Source organism: Lissotriton helveticus (assembly GCF_964261635.1).
Source record: "Lissotriton helveticus chromosome 1_1 unlocalized genomic scaffold, aLisHel1.1 SUPER_1_unloc_5, whole genome shotgun sequence".
Classification (NCBI taxonomy): Eukaryota; Metazoa; Chordata; class Amphibia; order Caudata; family Salamandridae; genus Lissotriton; species Lissotriton helveticus.
Genome location: NW_027611692.1, coordinates 1239004 through 1259239, shown reverse-complemented (window position 1 = coordinate 1259239; position 20236 = coordinate 1239004). Strand labels below are relative to the sequence as shown.

General features: G+C 50.1%; 1 protein-coding gene across 2 annotated transcripts in view; it reads right to left on the bottom strand.

The window, feature by feature from the left end:
* The window catches only part of LOC144806152 (uncharacterized), a 143771-nt gene that overhangs the window by 62627 nt on the left and 60908 nt on the right, over positions 1-20236 (bottom strand). The window contains exon 1 of one of the 2 annotated variants that reach the window (XM_078672582.1): positions 5191-5235. The exons of the other annotated variant lie outside the window; for it this stretch is intronic. The gene's annotated coding sequence lies outside the window, so the exon portion shown is untranslated. Of the gene's footprint in view, positions 1-5190; positions 5236-20236 lie in introns of those variants that run through there. 2 annotated transcript variants of the gene reach the window in all.

Genomic DNA, 20236 nt, shown 5'->3' with positions numbered 1-20236 from the left:
AAAAGGTGTCAATTCAGGACGCTGACCCACAACTACAAAGCCGTACAATACCAAGGACCAGCTTATATCAACCACCACCTAAGGTTCCACCAACCCTTCAGACATTTGCGCTCCACCTCCCTGTCTCACACCGCTCCGCATCCGCCGAAGCAACCGTAGGGGACGCTCCTTCTCCTACCTCGCAGCGAAGTCCTGGAACAGCTTCCTCCTCCCCCTCCGGCCTCAACCTCCATTCAGGGAGAGACTCAAGACCTGGTTGTTCAACTGATTCACCCGAGCAGCATGGCTACCAGTGCCTGGATACCCTAGTGGGTAATTAGCTGGGCTTTATAAATCTGCTTCGATAAAACCCTCACAATACTTTAGAGAACAAAGTTTGTAAATCAGAGTTCAATGTATGGAACTGTGGGCAAAAGCACTTAGGAATGTATTAAAAAAGATTAAACTAATATTTTTCTGTAAAAATACGCTTTTGTTTTCTTCTATCACAACTGTTAATCCATTAGAGTGATAATCTCCCCCAAATAAAAAACAAGGGTGTATTTGTGAAACTGAGTAAGAACCCCAAATGGACCCATTCTGGACCAATTCCCAATATAAAGGAGTTTAAACCCACACACTGAGACCAGATTGAATCTTTGTTGTACTATAACAAGGTCACAAAGTGACCCCATTGCACAGTGCACCGTACAGTCCTAAATTTCAGCAAAGATACATAGCATTCTGGGACGTGTAGTTTGGGTTTAAGCACTGTTAGTATGGGTTCTAAAATATCATAAGGCAATGTGCTGTTAATGACCCATGGCTAACTGAAGGGAGTCATATATAACATTGGGCCATGTAGAACTGAAAGAGAAGCACCCCAGGGAACCTATGGAGAAGCTCACCGGGGAACCGAAAGAGAAGCACCCCTGCTAACAGAAAGAGAGGCACCCGGGGGAACCAAAAGAGAAGCACCCCGGGGGAACCGAAAGAGAAGCACCCAGGGGAACCGAAAGAGAAGCACCCCTGCTAACAGAAAGAGAGGCACCCGGGGGAACCAAAAGAGAAGCACCCCGGGGGAACCGAAAGAGAAGCACCGGGGGAACCAAAAGAGAAGCACCCAGGGGAACCGAAAGAGAAGCATGCCATCCCCGACTGTATCATGATGGGGGCGTAGGCCTTCAACTGACAGAGGTGGGTGAACCTACTGGGACCATGGTGGATCCTCCAAGCCACATCCTGGAGCAGCGGAGATAGACGCGGGTGAAGCTGATGAGCTATGTCCAGAGCAGACAAGACTGAGAAGGCGGGAGGGAAGTGCCTGGAGCAATGAGCTGACCAGCCCTCATCTGGTGTGGTAAAACTGTAGAGTGCTGGTCGACCGAACGGTTCACAGGGCTGGTCTGGATAAGACCTGTGGCCCCCCTGATGCATGATTATCAAAAAGAAGGGAGGTCTCCTCACAATTCCGTTTAGGGACAAGGAGTAATCAGTAAAAAAAGGGGGACCCTATAGTTACCACACAATGGTTTGTTGTCTGTATACCGCCATATCTCAAGAGACCCTTACAGTTTGCCACCACACTAATTATTACATATATTTAAACAAACAGCAAAAACTTTTTGTGCATTTGTACCATTTATTTCATTTTTACATAAATTTGTTCTAAGCATTAACAGTGCCTAACATCAAAAAATGTATTTACACTTCCATGTACATCATTTATAAAGTGATACAGTTGATACCAAAAACAGTTAAAAAACAATTATTTTCGTTAAGAATAAACAAAAGTGTCTAGTTAGGGATAATTAAAATCAGGTTGTCACAAGGGACAGTTAAAAACCAAGTTGTCACAAGGGACAGTTAAAAAACCAAGTTGTCGACGCAGCGTTTCGGTATTTTTAAAATGACACCTTCTTCAGGACAGGGTTCTTGTTGAGTTGAAGCGTTTTATTTAGCATTCAGCTATGGACCTCTGTTCTCAATTCACGAGGTTACCCATTCGATATTCAGGATGTTTATTTGTTCATTTTAATTGAGCATCTTTGGAAAAGAGGATTCTCTCTTTCTTTATTAGATGCGACTTCTATGGTGGAGGACAAGGGGGCCACCGTAATGTATAGATAGGTCTGTATTCTCCCTGTGGTCTGTGCTCTCCTTAACAGCAGGGGTTATGTTTTCAAGGCTGCACGTGACTGGATTAGCACTGTGTCCCTCGATTTTTCGGTATTTTTCAATTTACCGTTTGATGCATGTTCAGCCCCCACCAGTGAGCCTTGGGTGGGACCCCGTAAATGAACAGAGGGAGGGGCAGCAGGAAGGGGACAGAGAGCCTTTGACCCTCATGATACCCAAAGGGCCGATAACCCCTCAGTAAATACCCCTTCAGAGAGGGATACTATGAGAGCTGGCACCACATGAACTGCATTCACACTTCATAGATTGCACGATGAGTGTGAGAGGCTCGTGCATGCACACTACATCCAACGCCTAACTTACCCCGCGGTGGGTCGTACGACTGTGTGAGCATAATGAGCTGCCCCCTGCATCTGACCCCGAGTCATAGCACTGCACATCTGTATGAGCGCATGTGCTGCCCCCTGCATCTGACCCGAGTCATAGCACTGCACATCTGTATGAGCTCATGTGCTGCACCCTGCATCTGACCCCGAGTCATAGCACTTCACATCTGTATGAGATCATGTGCTGCATCTGACCCCGAGTCATAGCACTGCACATCTGTATGAGCTCATGTGCTGCACCCTGCATCTGACCCCGAGTCATAGCACTTTACATCTGTATGAGCTCATGTGCTGCATCTGACCCCGAGTCATAGTACTGCACATCTGTATGAGGTAATGTGCTGCACCCTGCATCTGACCCCGAGTCATAGCACTTCACATCTGTATGAGCTCATGTGCTGCATCTGACCCCGAGTCATAGTACTGCACAGCTGTATGAGGTAATGTGCCGCACCCTGCATCTGACCCCGAGTCATAGCACTTCACATCTGTATGAGCGCATGTGCTGCCCCTTGCATCTGACCCGAGTCATAGCACTGCACATCTGTATGAGCGCATGTGCTGCCCCCTGCATCTGACCCGAGTCATAGCACTGCACATCTGTATGAGCTCATGTGCTGCCACCTGCATCTGACCCCGAGTCATAGCACTGCACATCTGTATGAGCTCATGTGCTGCACCCTGCATCTGACCCGAGTCATAGCACTGCACATCTGTATGAGCTCATGTGCTGCACCCTGCATCTGACCCCGAGTCATAGCACTTCACATCTGTATGAGATCATGTGCTGCATCTGACCCCGAGTCATAGCACTGCACATCTGTATGAGCTCATGTGCTGCACCCTGCATCTGACCCCGAGTCATAGCACTTCACATCTGTATGAGCTCATGTGCTGCATCTGACCCCGAGTCATAGTACTGCACATCTGTATGAGGTAATGTGCTGCACCCTGCATCTGACCCCGAGTCATAGCACTTCACATCTGTATGAGCTCATGTGCTGCATCTGACCCCGTGTCATAGTACTGCACATCTGTATGAGGTAATGTGCTGCACCCTGCATCTGACCCCGAGTCATAGCACTTCACATCTGTATGAGCGCATGTGCTGCCCCCTGCATCTGACCCGAGTCATAGCACTGCACATCTGTATGAGCGCATGTGCTTCCCCCTGCATCTGACCCGAGTCATAGCACTGCACATCTGTATGAGCTCATGTGCTGCACCCTGCATCTGACCCCGAGTCATAGCACTTCACATCTGTATGAGATCATGTGCTGCACCCTGCATCTGACCCCGAGTCATAGCACTGCACATCTGTATGAGCTCATGTGCTGCCCCCTGCATCTGACCCCGAGTCATAGCACTGCACATCTGTATGAGCTCATGTGCTGCCCCCTGCATCTGACCCCGTCATAGCACTTCACATCTGTATGAGATCATGTGCTGCATCTGACCCCGAGTCATAGTACTGCACATCTGTATGAGGTAATGTGCCGCACCCTGCATCTGACCCCGAGTCATAGCACTTCACATCTGTATGAGCTCATGTGCTGCCCCCTGCATCTGACCCCGAGTCATAGCACTGCACATCTGTATGAGCTCATGTGCTGCCCCCTGCATCTGACCCCGAGTCATAGCACTTCACATCTGTATGAGATCATGTGCTGCATCTGACCCCGAGTCATAGCACTGCACATCTGTATGAGCTCATGTGCTGCCCCCTGCATCTGACCCCGAGTCATAGCACTGCACATCTGTATGAGCTCATGTGCTGCCCCCTGCATCTGACCCCGAGTCATAGCACTGCACATCTGTATGAGCTCATGTGCTGCCCCCTGCATCTGACCCCGAGTCATAGCACTTCACATCTGTATGAGATCATGTGCTGCATCTGACCCCGAGTCATAGCACTGCACATCTGTATGAGCTCATGTGCTGCATCTGACCCCAAGTCATAGCACTGCACATCTGTATGAGCTCATGTGCTGCCCCCTGCATCTGACCCCGAGTCATAGCACTGCACATCTGTATGAGCTCATGTGCTGCCCCCTGCATCTGACCCGAGTCATAGCACTGCACATCTGTATGAGCTCATGTGCTGCCCCCTGCATCTGACCCGAGTCATAGCACTGCACATCTGTATGAGCTCATGTGCTGCACCCTGCATCTGACCCCGAGTCATAGCACTGCACATCTGTATGAGCTCATGTGCTGCCCCCTGCATCTGACCCCGAGTCATAGCACTGCACATCTGTATGAGCTCATGTGCTGCACCCTGCATCTGACCCCGAGTCATAGCACTGCACATCTGTATGAGCTCATGTGCTGCCCCCTGCATCTGACCCGAGTCATAGCACTGCACATCTGTATGAGCTCATGTGCTGCCCCATGCAGTGTTACCACAGCTGCAAACAAGGACTGCAGGAGACCTGGTGCTGCCCCTACAATGCTGCTGAAATCTCTGCACCCACTGTTTTTTATTTTTTAGTTTTATATCGTGCCAACTAGGCCCTCCCCCTTCCCTCTCCTCTCCTCCCCCCTCCCCTCTGCCCCAGCTTTCCCCCCCCTCCACTCTCTTCTACTCTGCCCCCTCCACCCTTCTCTGCCCCAGCCCCCCCACCCCCACCTATCCCCTGGCCCCCTCCTCTGGCCCCACCTCCCCCTGGGCCCTCCTCAGTCTCACCCTCTCTCTTCCTTCGAAGCCTTCTTCAGCAAGAAACTGAACGTCAGAGTCACTTCCGGGTCACCTGTGTCAAACTCGGCGCCAGGAGCAGACTGAGCCTTTCCCCGGCCTTTGTGGGTAATAACGTCCGGGTTAGCGGTGGCAGCGACAGCACCAGCAGCAGAGGCTGCGGAGCTCTTTTCTTCCTGTGAGTCTGAAGAGTCTCCGGGTCAGCGGTGGCAGAGTCAGCACCAGCAGTGAGTCCTGCCAGGCCCAGCCTCCACTGACTCCAAAGCAGAGGTTTATAAATGTATCTTTGAATTAAATGTCTAAACATTTCACCCCAGACAAGAAAAAGAGCAAAAGAAACCAAAGAGAGTCAGTTCATTTATAAATGTAAATATGAATGAAGAACGAGTCAGTTCATTTATAAATGTAAATATGAATGAAAAACCAAAGAGAGTCAGTTCATATATAAATGTAAATATGAAAGAAAAACCAAAGAGAGTCAGTTCATTTATAAATGTAAATATGAATGAAAAACCAAAGAGCGTCAGTTCATTTATAAATGTAAATATGAATGAAAAACCAAAGAGCGTCAGTTCATTTATAAATGTAAATATGAATGAACAACCAAAGAGTCAGTTCATTTATAATTGTAAATATGAAAGAGAAACCAAAGAGAGTCAGTTAATTTATAAATGTAAATATGAAAGAGAAACTAAAGATAGTCAGTTCATTTATAAATGTAAATATGAGGAGTGACAGCCAAAGTTGGAAGAAAGGATCCAACTTTCCATCACACTTAATAAACCCGTCAGTGTCCCAAGTCAGCCTCGGTATTGAGGATCAGGTGTGGCGCAGCGGCCAGAGCAGCCGACTCCAGCGCACAGGGCTCCGGGGACAGGTGTGGCGCAGCGGCCAGAGCAACTGACTCCGGAGCATAGGGCTCCGGGGACAGTTGTGGCGCAGCGGCAGTTGTGGCGCAGCGGCCAGAGCAGCTGACTCCGGCGCACAGGGCTCCGGGGACAGGTGTGGTGCAGCGGCCAGAGCAGCTGACTCCGGCACACAGGGCTCCGGGGACAGGTGTGGCGCAGAACAGGGCTCACTGCTCGAGCCCCAGCTATGGCCGCAGCTCAGCATTATGTGACTTGGCAACAGCTCACTTCATCTCCCCGACGGCCCCCGCGCCTGGATACCCTTAGCAGCCCTGCATCAGGCGTGACGCCAAGGCATTGCAGTTCTGGTGTCCGCATTACCGCACTAAATTCATTAGTCATGCATAATTAGGGACGCCGGACTACCCCCAGGCATGCTGTAACAAGGAGCTGCAACAGCGAGCTGACTGTGCTATAGAAAGCGTGCCTGTGTCTGACTGTGAATAGATGGAGAACTGGAGGGCACGAAGCCTGCTGAATGAATAAATAATCAACAGCACATCCAAGCGAGGCTGTCTTTTGCAGCTTGTCGTCGTTGTGTTTTCCAAGGCACGCTGCCCTGTGGGTGATTGCTGCATGCCGGGTAGTTGGCCTCCTAGGAGGCGGGCGGCCGGTCTCTGGCCGCCGGCGATATGCTCAATCAATCAATCAATCACTGTATTTGTAAAGCGCGCTACATACCCGTGAGGGTCTCAAGGCACTGGAGGGGGCGGCTGCTACTGATCGAAGAGCCAGGTCTTGAGAAGTCTTCTGAAGGCCAGCAGGTCCTGGGTCTGTCGTAGGTTCGTAGGGAGAGCGTTCCAGGTCTTGGCGGTGAGGTAGGAGAAGGATCTGCCGCCTGCGGTGATTTTCCAGATACGAGGAACTGGGGCGAGGGCGAGGGTGGCGGAGCGGAGGTTCGGGTGGGGGTGTGGAAGCTGAGTCGGTCATTGAGGTATGTGAGTCCAGTGTTGTGTAGTGCTTTGTGTGCGTGGATGAGGAGTTTGAAGGTGATCCTCTTGTTGACGGGGAGCCAGTGTAGGCCTCTCAGGTGGAGTGTGATGTGGCTGCGTCGGGGGACGTTGAGGATCAGTCGTGCCGAGGCGTTCTGGATTCGATGTAGTCATCTCAGTTGCTTGGTTGTTGTTCCTGAGTAGAGGGCGTTCCCGTAGTCGAGTCTGCTGGTGATGAGGGCATGGGTGACGGTTTTTCTCATGTCGGGAGGGATCCATTTGAAGATCTTACGGACCATCATTCATTCTTATTCTGTCCCGCCTGGTTATGTAGCACCCTGCATTTGAACTAGCAGTTACATAATACGAAACATCAGATGCCTCCTGGAAAAATCGAGTTGTATTCTGTGCATAAGCAGGAGTCACCTTTATACAACAGCACATGGTGAATAATTATGCAAGGGGTATTGTTTCATTTTTCTTTTACCTTTTGTTTTCAGCAAAAGGGTGCATTTAAACATTTGTGTCTGCGCACTACCAAAGTCTTTTCATCATTATATTTTGAATTGAGATTGAAAGGGTTCTGCATCATCAGATTTAAGGTTATAATTTATTGTTAATTTAGGCAGCAATCGCTGCATTTTGGGCTTTCTACAATTGTTGTGATTATCACTTTTCCTTTGCAGTGTGCTTGGTCTCATTTTCAGATAGTAAACATAGTGAATGAGCAGAGTATAACTGCAGAGAGTCACGTATTTCTTTTATTTCTTGGCTCAGCTTGCAGTCACGTGTTTCTAGATTAACTCCGCCGCATGTTTAAAATGATTGTTTCCACCTGTATTGTTTATGAGGAGCTTGCTGACTATCACTTTGTTTGGAGGATGACTTTGTTTGTATTAGGGATGGTATAAAGGGCTGCTAAGTTGCAGACATTGTCCTGAATATGCTGATTTCCACACTGGCTCTTCTCTGTACACATATCATAAATCGTGCATTTGCTTAAGTTTGGCTTATTTTTAGTTTTCATGGATGCTTTTACTTGCCGTCGCTTTTTGCACCCTAAGTTAGTGCACTTTACTTCAATTACTTCTTAGAGTTTCTTGTTGCTCAAATAGGTGTAATTTCTGATATTTATATGTTTCATTGCTTGATTTTTGCTCGCGAAAAAAAGTGTCACTCATATTCGTTGAAATGTCACTCACAATTAGAATGAAATTATTAAAATGTCACACATGGCACTCTGAAACCTTGGCAGCTATGCCTTAGGGGTGATAAGACACACTCTACAAATCTGCAATTTAGGGATATGCTTGAGTAAATGAGGAATTTGCCAAATTCAATCACTTTTAGGTGCTTTTATTTGGTCTTGATGGAAACAGCTTCTGTTATTTAATGTTACTGGTATTTCTTTTTTCCTAGGCTGTTGTACGTTATAGAGAGTGTGTGCTGATGGCTTCTTCTACTTACCATCTGGAGATCAGAGAGTCTGCCTTTCTGTATTTTGACTAGGCAAAAGCTGTTCTTTGTTGATTTTGTTTTTCACTTTCGTTTGGAATTTAGGTGCAAGAGTTTTCATGATGTTCCACCTGGGCGGAGGCATTTTCAAGTATCACCCATGCCAATTGCCACGCATCAGGGGTTAGTGTGACACATTGTAGTTCATCGCACCACATTCCTGCACGAAAGTACATTCGTCACACCTTTTTAGCATTTCTCAAGGGGCTTTGCTTTCAATGAGGCTTGAGTGCCGACGCACCAAGAGAGGTGACTGGGTTGTCATGGAAACGTCTTCTGAGGTCTTTGAGGCCCTCACCAGCCTCAACCTGATTCAACAAATCACCTCGCCCACTCACATCAAGGGCCACATCTTGGATCAGATCTGGACTCAAAATCTCACTCTCTCTCCCCCATCCATCTCACCCTGCCTCTGGTCAGACCACCACTTAATTGACACCACCCTTACGATCAGTGGCAGAATTTCCGCCCCATTGATGGCTGGCGGCTTTTCTCGCAAATGGAGTTCTTACGACTCCCAAGGATTTCTTACGCCCCTTTCCGACTCACGGCCTGCCCTCAATCTGTGCACCAACATCGACAAGCTTGAAAGTGACATAGACACCTGGCTGAAGTCAGCCAGCGACCAATTTGCCCCCTTAATCAAATTCCCCCCGACCAGACACCACAACTCCCACAGATGGTTTACGGACGACCTCAAAAAATTCAAATTAAAGGTACGCCAGCTGGAAAGGACATGGAGAAGCAACTATTCTGAATCAGATAGATTGCAATACATCTCAACCCGCAGAGACTACAAAATTGCAATCGCCTCAGCTAAATCAGTCCAGTTCTCTAACCGAATCTCATTTTCAGATAACAAATCTAAAGAAGTTTTTAAAATTATGAACAAACTTACCTCCGATGACAGAACTCTTCCAGGTCAAACTCCCACCCAAGAAACCTGTGATGCTCTCAACCTTTTCTTCATTGAAAAAATTAATACAATCAAAGCCTCGATCCCAACCTCCCCTCAGGCCATCACCCCCGATACCCCCCTCAATAACTCATCCATCTTCACCGATTTCTCCTCCCCCACCCTACCTCCTTGGCACAGCTCGCGTCCCGGATAAAATCGGGCTCCCCGAATGATGGCTGCCCGCCCCCGGTCCTACGGAGCGTTTGTCACTCCCTACCCGAATGCATCTTACCCCTTCTGAACGGTTCGCTCAACACAGGCATCGTCCCCAGCTCTTTTAAACAGGCCATCTTAGTCCCGCTACTGAAGAAACCTGGCGCGGACCCAGCCGAACTGACCAACTACCGCCCTAAATCACTTCTGCCCTACCTCTCTAAATTACTCGAAGCACATGCCACTCGATGCCTCTCCAACTTTATTGAGACCTCATGTTACCTGGAGCCCAATCAGGCTGGCTTTAGGCCTTCCTTTTCCACCGAGGCTGTTATCTTAGCTGTTCTTGACACGCTGAGGAGGAATGCTGACTCGGGGACCCCCCAGGCCCTCGTACTCCTGGATTTATCGGCCGCGTTCGACACGGTGGACCACAATATCTTACTTCACCGTGTCGAACAGGCTGGTATCCAGGGCTCCGCCCCCAGCTGGATTCAGTCTTTCTTGTCTGGCAGAACTCAAGCTGTCCAGCTGCGCCCTTATATAGCACCCAAATCCCCCATGACATGCGGCGTCCCCCAGGGCTCCTCCCTGTCACCTCTACTGTTCAATCTTTACCTCCGCCCCCTGCTTCACTCACTCCGTAACTGGGACATCACAGTCTATAACTATGCTGATAATCTGCAGATCATCTTTCCACTGAACTCCCCGAATGCGGTAGAAAATTTTCACTCGGCTATGCTTCACATCCAGGACTGGATGAATTCTAATCAGCTGAAATTGAACCCTGGGATAACCGAGCTCCTTCTCCCGGGTTCTAGCCCCTCTTTTTGGGGAACCCAGTTCTGGCCCACCAAACTGGGCCTTCCACCGACCCCCGCAAATTCTGTAAAGAGCCTCGGCGTGACCATCGATGCCGAACTCTCCCTTCGATCCCAAGTCAGTTCTGTAATATCATCCTGCTCCTTCCAACTCCGGAAGATTCGGAAAGTCAGCCACCTACTTCCCCCAACTGCTCTGATCCAAGTAATCATTTCTCTCGTGCTCTCTCGCTTGGACTTTTCCAACTCTCTCTATCACGGACTTCCTAAATCACTTCTCCACCCCCTTCAGGTAGTCCAGAACCAAGCAGCTCGCCTCATTTTCCAATCTCCCAAATGGCAATCGGCCAAACCCCTGCTGTACAAACTGCACTGACTGCCTGTAGAGCAGAGAGTGGCCTTCAAGCTGGGCTGCCTCACGTTCAAGGCTCTCCACTGCCCCAGCCCCGCCTTCCTGACCTCACTCATTAATCCCTACCGTCCAAATCGTAACTTACGCTCTCCCTATCTTCATTCGCTTGTCGTACCCAAAACCAGAACTATTAAATTCGGCGGGCGAAGGTTTGCCCTTTTGGCCCCGAAGTTTTGGAATTCCCTTCCCCTGATCATCAAATCAAGCAGCTCCCTCCTCCATTTCAGGAAGCAGTTCAAAACCTTCCTCTTTCCCCCACCCTGCTAACCCCCCCAGTCTGTGTCTCACCTCTGCTCTACAGCGCCAGGAAACCCATGGTGTCTGCGCGCTTTACAAGTTTCATTTAATAATAATTCTGGGCCCAGCTTATTACAATATTGTGCATTGTTTCTCACGCACACGCCCTGAAACAGTAATGAAAGCGTCTCTGACCCTGAGCATCTGCTGTTTTCACACCTCCAGTCCAGGGATGGACCGGCCTGTAGGACAGTGTGACTGTGCCAGGACTGGTCCCGCAGGTCAGTATGAGAGCCATGGTGTTGGCTGCCTGTGGGGCTGTTTCATGGACTGGTGGGCCATTTTGTTTACTGTAGATTTTCATGCCATTTATTATCACATAGACTGTAATTTGTATAGCAACCAAAAGTCTGATCCCCGACGCATTACCTGTATCCATTGGGGGTGTTTCAGCACCCCCAGCATGCCTTAATGATTGCGCACCCCTCCAATTTGAAGACAGATGTGTGATCGAGTGGACCTCCCTAAGTCATGGGTTGCTCTCCAAGCCCCAAAGCGATTAAAGCTTTTACAGGAGCTCATGTCCATCAAAGCTTTTACAGGAGCTCAAGTCCATCAAAGCTTTTACAGGAGCTCATGTCCATCAAAGCTTTTACAGGAGCTCAAGTCCATCAAAGCTTTTACAGGAGCTCATGTCCATCAAAGCTTTTACAGGCGCTCATGTCCATCAAAGCTTTACAGGAGCTCATGTCCATCAGAGCTTTTACAGGAGCTCATGTCCATCAAAGCTGTTACAGGCGCTCATGTCCATCAAAGCTTTACAGGCGCTCATGTCCATCCCCTGCCCCTTGCTGTTTGTCAAGAACCGGCGTTTCGCGTTATGCGTTATGGGTGTATTGGAGTGGTGGGAGGAATTAAGATTGTTCTGCTGGTGCCTCAAGCAGGGCGTTTCCTCATGGGCGGTGTGGCTGCGGGGCCATCCTTCACAGTAAGAAGGCCAGTCAGTACATTGAGTTGAGGTGGCGTTTCGCGTTATGGGTGTATTGGAGTGGTGGGAGGAATTAAGATTGTTCTGCTGTTGCCTCAAGCAGGGCGTTTCCTCATGGGCGGTGTGGCTGCGGGGCCATCCTTCACAGTAAGAAGGCCAGTCAGTACATTGAGTTGAGGTGTCACTCTCTTAACTGATGGGAGAGGATGTGGCATAAGGGCCAGAGTCATTGACTTTGGAAGCTGCGGCATCCCTGGATAAAACAGCCTCCCTGGGGGGTTTGAAGCTCTTTTACCCTAATGGGGAATGCTCACTGTCGTGTCGTCTCGCCTGGCCCCTGTCTTGGGACAGGACAGGCGAACAGGAAAGGGCGGTAACGGAAACAGGAACAGGAAAGGGATTTAGTTTGTAAGTCAGTGAGAAGCTGGCAGGGAATAAAGAAAGACGTGTTACCAGCATCTCCGACTCCACTGTTTTAATTGCGAGGGGTAAATGTGACAATGGCGACGAGGATGGGATCGTACAAACCCCACAAGTAAAGTCACAGCCCAGCCATCCTCAAGTGGCCCGACAGGCGAGTCTGCAGTTGAGCACACCGGCAAAGCGGAAACGGAAAAACCCGCGAAGTCAAGAACCGACGCCGAAACTGCCCAGAACAGTATCAGCCCACCAGGGGATATCACGCACACCCAGAAACAGCAACGTGGAGCAGGAGATTTCATCTTGCCGCGCAGACGGCCACACAGAACTTCTCGGACCCAGAGCTGCACTCTCGAGGACGCGAGCATCCCATCCGCCCGCAAAGACGCGTGGAACTCAGCGAGAGGCAGGGGTGAGTCGAGTATCAGCGACAACAAAAGAAGCAAGAGGGCGTGATTGTAGCGCCATCAGGAGTGTGAGCGTGCATGTGGGCAGTGTGAACAGCAAAGCTCAGAGAGACACAGCGTCCCATACGGCGGCCATCTTAAGGTCAGGCGCCAGCCATTGAGCAACCCACGATCCAGCAACGGCGGCCATATTGAGGTCAGGCGCCATCTACTGAAAGACATAAAATACAATGGAAAGAGCGGGAAAACTCTCATTCAGATGCAACTAGATACCCTGCGCCAATAAATGTTTCACAGACTCATAAACTCTAACAAATCCAACGAGAAAGCCCCCATTTACTTGACATAAAGCCAGTAACTACAAAAAGGGCGGGAACAATCTCCAAAAATGTCCAACACTGGACCCGATAGTACGTCTGGAGGGAACGCCACAGCAGGTCCAGCCCCACAAGCCAACGCAGCCATGATGCCTCAGGCACCCATGGGAGCCCCCTTTATGCGACAACCGCAGCCACTAGTGTTGACACCAGGCAACAGCATGGGGCCGGCATGGAAGAGCTGGAGTGAAGACTTTGAGGATTACATGATCGGATCTTTAGTACAAGACCCCAAACAAAAGCTAGTAGCCTTACGAAACTTAATAGGCCAAGAAATAGCGCAAATTATCAAAGAATTGCCAAACGCAGCAACTGCCACATATGAGGAGGTAAAAGGTGCCCTCGACGGACGATTCCTTCACAAGCGCAACGTAGACTACGAGCGATACACGTTCAGTTTAGCCACTCAAGAAAAAGAGGAATGCATGAGCGATTTCATCATGCGCATCAAACGGATGGCACGATATTGTGACTTTGACAATTTCAAAACGGAGGACGCCTTGCGACTCCGCATTATTGATGGATGCCAATCTGAATCTCTCCGCCGGAGACTTCTAAAGAAGCAATACACCCTAGAACAGATTGAAGAACTAACAAGAATCAATGACCAGGCAGAAAACCATGCCAAACGGATGGAAACTCACAAACCGGACCGGAAAGATCACGCTCTCCGGGTCCAGACGCACAGAACTACCAGACCCACGTCACATTCCCACAGGTCAAGCAAGCAATCCTACACTCCTCGGAGATCATCCTCCAGACGAAACTCGCGACACACCAAACATACCAAATCAGTGCCTACTTGCTACCGGTGTGGACAAGATTACCCACACTCAGGACAATGTCCAGCAATTGGTCAGCAATGCCATCGCTGTGGGAGAGATAATCACTTCGAAATAGTGTGTCAGGCCAAACAGTCAACCCACAGGTCGTCATACAAAGGTCACAACACGCGACATCACGCACGTGCCATAAAAGGGAGAGAAGGACGTTCTTCCAGCTCCTCAAATTCCAGCCTTCAATCAGCACACTCGTACCGATCACGAGGTCGATCCACAAGCACTCACCGATCCAGAACCAGACGACAGAGTCCTACCGGACGCGCAGAACCTCATCCAGCGACTCCTCATCACATACGCCTGTATCGCAGGACAGCGATGAATATATCTGCATGGTATCAGACCCTGACCGTCTGAAACGATACCCAAAACTGGACATCATGATAGGAGATCACCCAGCGAAGTTTGTCCTGGACTCGGGAGCGTCGCTAAATTACATCTGCGCTCTAGAATATCACAACATGAGACAGCGACCTAAATTGGAGCCAGCAGCCGTTCGCATATTCACATAGATGTCACGCAAACCTCTACAGTGCTTAGGCCGTTTTCACACAACCCTCACATTCAAGGACCGGAAAATCTCAGCCTACATCCACGTGGTAGAAGGACCAGATGTGGCAGACTGTTTGCTCAGCTTACCCACAGCAGAAAGGCTGAAACTAGTAGAACTCCTCTACATGACTGAAGACGCCCCCGACATCGTGGCAAAATTCCCGAACCTCTTCAAGGGCCTTGGGAAAGTGAACCATTTCAAGGTGAAGCTGCACATTGATGAAAGTGTGACACCTATCGCTCAACACCACAGGAAGGTGCCATTCCACCTACAACAAGCCGTCGACGATGAGCTCCAAGATTTTCTACAAACGGACATTATCGAGCGCACGTCAGGACCTACCCCATGGGTGTCACCGGTCGTGTTGGTCCCCAAAAAGGGCCAGGACAACAAGGTCAGGCTGTGTGTGGACATGCGCGCACCCAACACTGCTATTAAGCGGGAGCGCCACCCAGGACCCCACATCAGTTTTATGATCACGAAACTCAATGGCGCCACCGTGTTCTCCAAGCTCGACCTCAACAAAGGTTACCATCAGCTGGAGCTTCATGATAGGTCGAGATATATCACGACGTTTACCACGCATCAGGGCCTCTTCCGGTACAAACGTTTGAACTTTGGCATTTCATCGGCCGCTGAGATCTTCCAGGAAGCCATCCGACGAGTCATTCAAGACATCCCCAACGCTTTCAACTATAGTGATGACCTGCTAGTCTTTGGCAAAGATCAAACTGAGCACGACACCGCTCTGGACAGGGTATGCCACGCTCTGCTGACTGCAAACCTGACTCTTAATGCCAGCAAATGCGAATTTCACAAGGACACCCTGAAGTTTTATGGACACATCTTTTCCAAAGAGGGGATGAAGCCTGACCCAGAAAAAGTAGCTGCCCTCGCTGACACCCCGACACCCCGGGACGTGAGTGATCTTCGCTCCTTCCTTGGAATGGCGAGTTACTGCGCGCGTTACATCCGCGACTACGCCACGATCAGCTACCCCCTGCGAGAACTCACACGCCAGGGTCAACCCTTTGAATGGACCGATGCATGTAAACGAGCATCCACAGTGATCAAACAAGCCTTCGGATCTGCCATAAATCTTGCCTACTTTGACACAAAAAAGAAAACCGAAATCACAGTTGACGCCAGCCCGGTGGGTCTGGGAGCCATCTTGGCTCAGTACCGTGAGAACTCTGACCAGCGTCACATCATCGCGTACGCAAGCCGTAGTCTCACAGACACTGAAAAAGCGTACTCCCAACCAGAAAAAGAAAGCCTAGCCGTGGTATGGGTGTGCGAACACTTCCACCTGTTTGTCTATGGCAAACACTTCACAATCATCACAGATCATCAGGCCCTCCACACGATTTTTGGAAATCCCAACGCCAAAATGCCGCCACGCATTGAACGGTGGGGCCTACGCCTGCAAGATTACATATTCACCATCATCCATAAGCCAGGGAAAGCTCAGAATCCAGCTGACTTTATGTCACGACACCCCCTAGTCGGTGCCCGAGCTGATCCATCTGTAGCTGACGACTACATTCACTTTGTTGTTGACACAGCATGTCCACCCACGGTCCCTCTGGAGGCAATTCAAGAAGCATCAGCGCGTGACCCGCTTGTGCAGGCAGTCATGACCCGCGTCCGCACGAACTCCTGGAGGGATGTGAAACGTTTGCCTCAGGACTCCGACCAGCTCCTTCGCGACCTCACACCTTTCCAGCGTGTACATGATGAACTTTCCATCAGTGACAATGGGCTCCTCTTGAGAGGGGAGAGGATCGTAATTCCACACAAGCTACGCCAAGGAGTCATCAATTTGGCACACGAAGGCGACAGAGGCATAAACGCAACAAAGAAGACCCTGAGAGAACGCGTCTGGTTCCCCACATTGGATCAAATGGTAGAAACAACCCTGAAAGACTGCATGACATGCCAGCTGGTCAGTCGAGAGGAACCACCTGCACCGCTCCAAATGTCGGAGCTACCAGAAGGGGTATGGCAACAAGTTGCAGTCGACTTCTTCTGACCACTGCAGTCAGGACAATATATCATAGTCGTCATGGACGAATACTCCCGATTCCCATTTGCACATCTGATAACATCCACCAGAGCAACGACGGTCATCCCAGTACTGGATGAAATCTTCGCGGCATGGGGCATTCCCCTACGGGTGAAATCTGACAATGGGCCCCCATTCAACGGCCATGAATTCACAGAATTTGCGACCCACCTCAATTTCAAGCATCAGAAAATCACTTCACTATGGCCCCAGGCCAACGGCATGGTAGAACGATTTATGGGGACACTTAAAAAAACAATTCAGCAAGCTGAGCTAATACACCGAGACATCCAACAATCACTGAATGAAGTATTAAGGGCATACCGGACCACGCCGCACAGCACTACAAATCAGTGCCCGGCCACCGTGATGCTGGGAAGGGCGCCCCGCACTCGACTACCCATGGCAAACACTACACCCCAACCACGAACCATCACGGTTGATCACAACTCACTGGTCGAGATGGACCACGAGAAGAAACTCAAAATGAAAACATATGCCAACCGGCGCAGACGCGCTAAAGAAGCTGACATTCAGGAAGGGGACTGGGTGATAGTTCGAGGGGACCGGGGAGCAAAGGCAAACAGTCGATATCTTGACATTCCCCTACAAGTCACCAAAAGGAAAGGAACTATGATCACGGCAAAGGCTGACCACAAGCAGATAACAAGGAATGTATCGTACTTCAAGAGATGCGATCTACGCAGCAACTACGAGACGTCCTCGAGTCAAGGCTCAAGTGACTCAGCAAGCCAAAGTGACAGCAGTGACCGAAACCGCCACAGTCCCACACGGGTCACCAGTGCCGTCAACCATCCCGTCCAAACACCAGGGCGAGAGAGACGCCCACAGCGCCTGATAAGAAAACCGTGGCGACTAGTCGAGGAAATATAAAGGAAGATGAGACTTTGAACAAAAGGGGGAGATGTCGTGTCGTCTCGCCTGGCCCCTGTATTGGGACAGGACAGGCGAACAGGAAAGGGCGGTAACGGAAACAGGAACAGGAAAGGGATTTAGTTTGTAAGTCAGTGAGAAGCTGGCAGGGAATAAAGAAAGACGTGTTACCAGCATCTCCGACTCCACTGTCTTTATTGCGAGGGGTAAATGTGACACTCACCTGACCACAAACATTATCTGCAGCAAGCACAAGCACGCAAAGTCTCCCATACCTTGCAAAACACCCGCTCAGTGTGTCTTTGCCGGACCAAAACGACCCCAATTCCATATCAGGACCAGAGACGAAGATTATGCATATCTTTCTTCACCTTTATTAACATAGCAGGTTCAAAGGTAAAATAAAACAGCAACTTCACAAACTTCATCTCCCATGAACCTTAGGGAGTAACCATAGTAACCAATAGTCCAATCCATTCACAGTCTGACAGTCTATAAAACCCACAATGAACCGTAGTCCTTCCTCTTTCTTCACTCCTACGCCGTCAGTTAAGTCGCCTTACTTTTCCTTCCTGACACCGTTAGCAGGAGAGTGGGACTTGGTTTGCTTCATTGCCTTGAGTGCTCTATTATAGCGATTGCCTTCTCCCTTGCCTAATTACCTCAGGCTTACTGCGCGTCAGGCAAACTGCCCGAGCGTTTCTTTTTCTATCCCGCGCTGGTGTGCTAGGTGCCACTCTTTCGCACCTCCCAATGCACTCTTCGCGGTGCAGAGCGGCTTGTCAGCGCTCCATATGCAGCGTTGCGCTGAAGAGACGATTTGCCTCCTCTCCCCAACCCTCGCCTGACACTGTGGAAGTGGTAAGCTTTTAGGGCTTAGCTCATTGACATTCCCTGACGGGTGGCAGACCACATGTGCGGCTGAGCATTAGTAAACGTCTACCTAAAGTGGTTTTTCAAAGTGTACTATGCCACTTGATACTCTCACCCTTTTAAATAAATATGCAGTCACAAAGAGAACATGACTATGCACCCTCTTGCACTTCTGGGAAGGTTTGCCCCCCCCCCCTCCCCACAGTGAAGCATTTTTGCAGAAGTGGACAAGTTTCCTTCCCAGGCAACATCCCAGGTGCTTGGCCCTTTGCAGGAAAGTGTTGCAACACTGTCGTCCCACGTTTACAAGAGCATTGGTATACTGGGAGACAAGGGGCTGGGCCAAGTGGGGTGACCTCGGTCTACACACGCAAGACCGGCAAACGTGACTTGGGGCACCTGTAAGGTTTCGCCAGTTTTACTCAAGTCTTCAATAATAGTGCGCACACGTTTAAAGGACGCACCCTACCGGGAGGAGGAAACTCCCAGGATAATGAGTGATGACCTCACAACGGATCTTGACCCCGAGGAGTTGGCGGAGGGTGACATTGAGGACGACAAAGCCTCCTCTGATGAGGCCCAAGACTCAGGCAGCTTCTGGCACCCGCATTCCACCAGTTCAGAATCACTAGAGGGGGACTCTAACCATAGCAACATGTTTGACCCTAGGGAATTTACCATCTACGCTCCGCAGAATGGATCCCAGAGAACAAAGTGTCGGACTATGTGGCAAGTAAAAGCCGCCAATCTCTCTGTTGGGCTTGGCCCTTCTGGCAAGTTCACCCCTGAACTTTTTGTTACATCATTATAGTGATTTCTGGTCTTTGCGCACTTTGACAGTGTCCCAGTGTAAAGTGCGTGCGCTCTCTGAGTGCGTGTGTGTGATTGGCCTGCCCTCCCATAGGAATGCATGGGGGATATGTGTGTCCATGGTGGTTCCTGATGTGTGGGGAGTGCAGGGTCGAGTTTGGTATGTGCAAACTCGTGTGATTAAATGCTGCGCGATGATGTGCGTGGAATTATTGTGTCTAGTGTGGAAGTGCCACTTCTAGAAGTTCGCCTGTCTGTGCAGTGAATGTGAATTGACTGTCTGGTGAGCCTGGCTCCAGGAGTCGGGATGGGTCTGCCCCGGTGGTGAATAGAGAGATTTGCATGTTAATGTGAGGGAGGGGTGCACCTGGGACCTGAATAGGGCTGGGCCTTCCCCACACAATGCTGGCTCCGCCCCCTGTGGTGCGACTGATGTCCCTAGCCTGTCCTGTGAATAGGGAGAGGGGCTGAGCACAACAAAGTGCTCCAGAACCAGCTGCAACTGGGTCTCCCTCTACCCTGCAGCCTGAGACAAAGAATTTATGTGTATAAAAAGGGGCTGTGACGCCCATGGAAAAGGTTCTCTTGTTCCTAACCAGAAAGGGGGCCTGCTGCTGCTGGGCGCCAGGAGGATACCACCACTGGGTGCAGCCTCCTTGTTGGAGGGCCCTGTGACTCGCCCCATGGGCCCAGCCTTTGCCCCTCTGCTTCCTAAAAAGACTTTCTTTGGACTTTTGGATTTCTGCCTGCCTGCCAGTGCCAGGGAAGCACTGGCCTTCCCCTTGATGAATAGCGCATTGTGTCGCTGGAGTGGCGATCCGCTTTATCGAGGGATTCCCCAGCATGGGGATCCCCCTTTTCCTCATTTTCGGCGC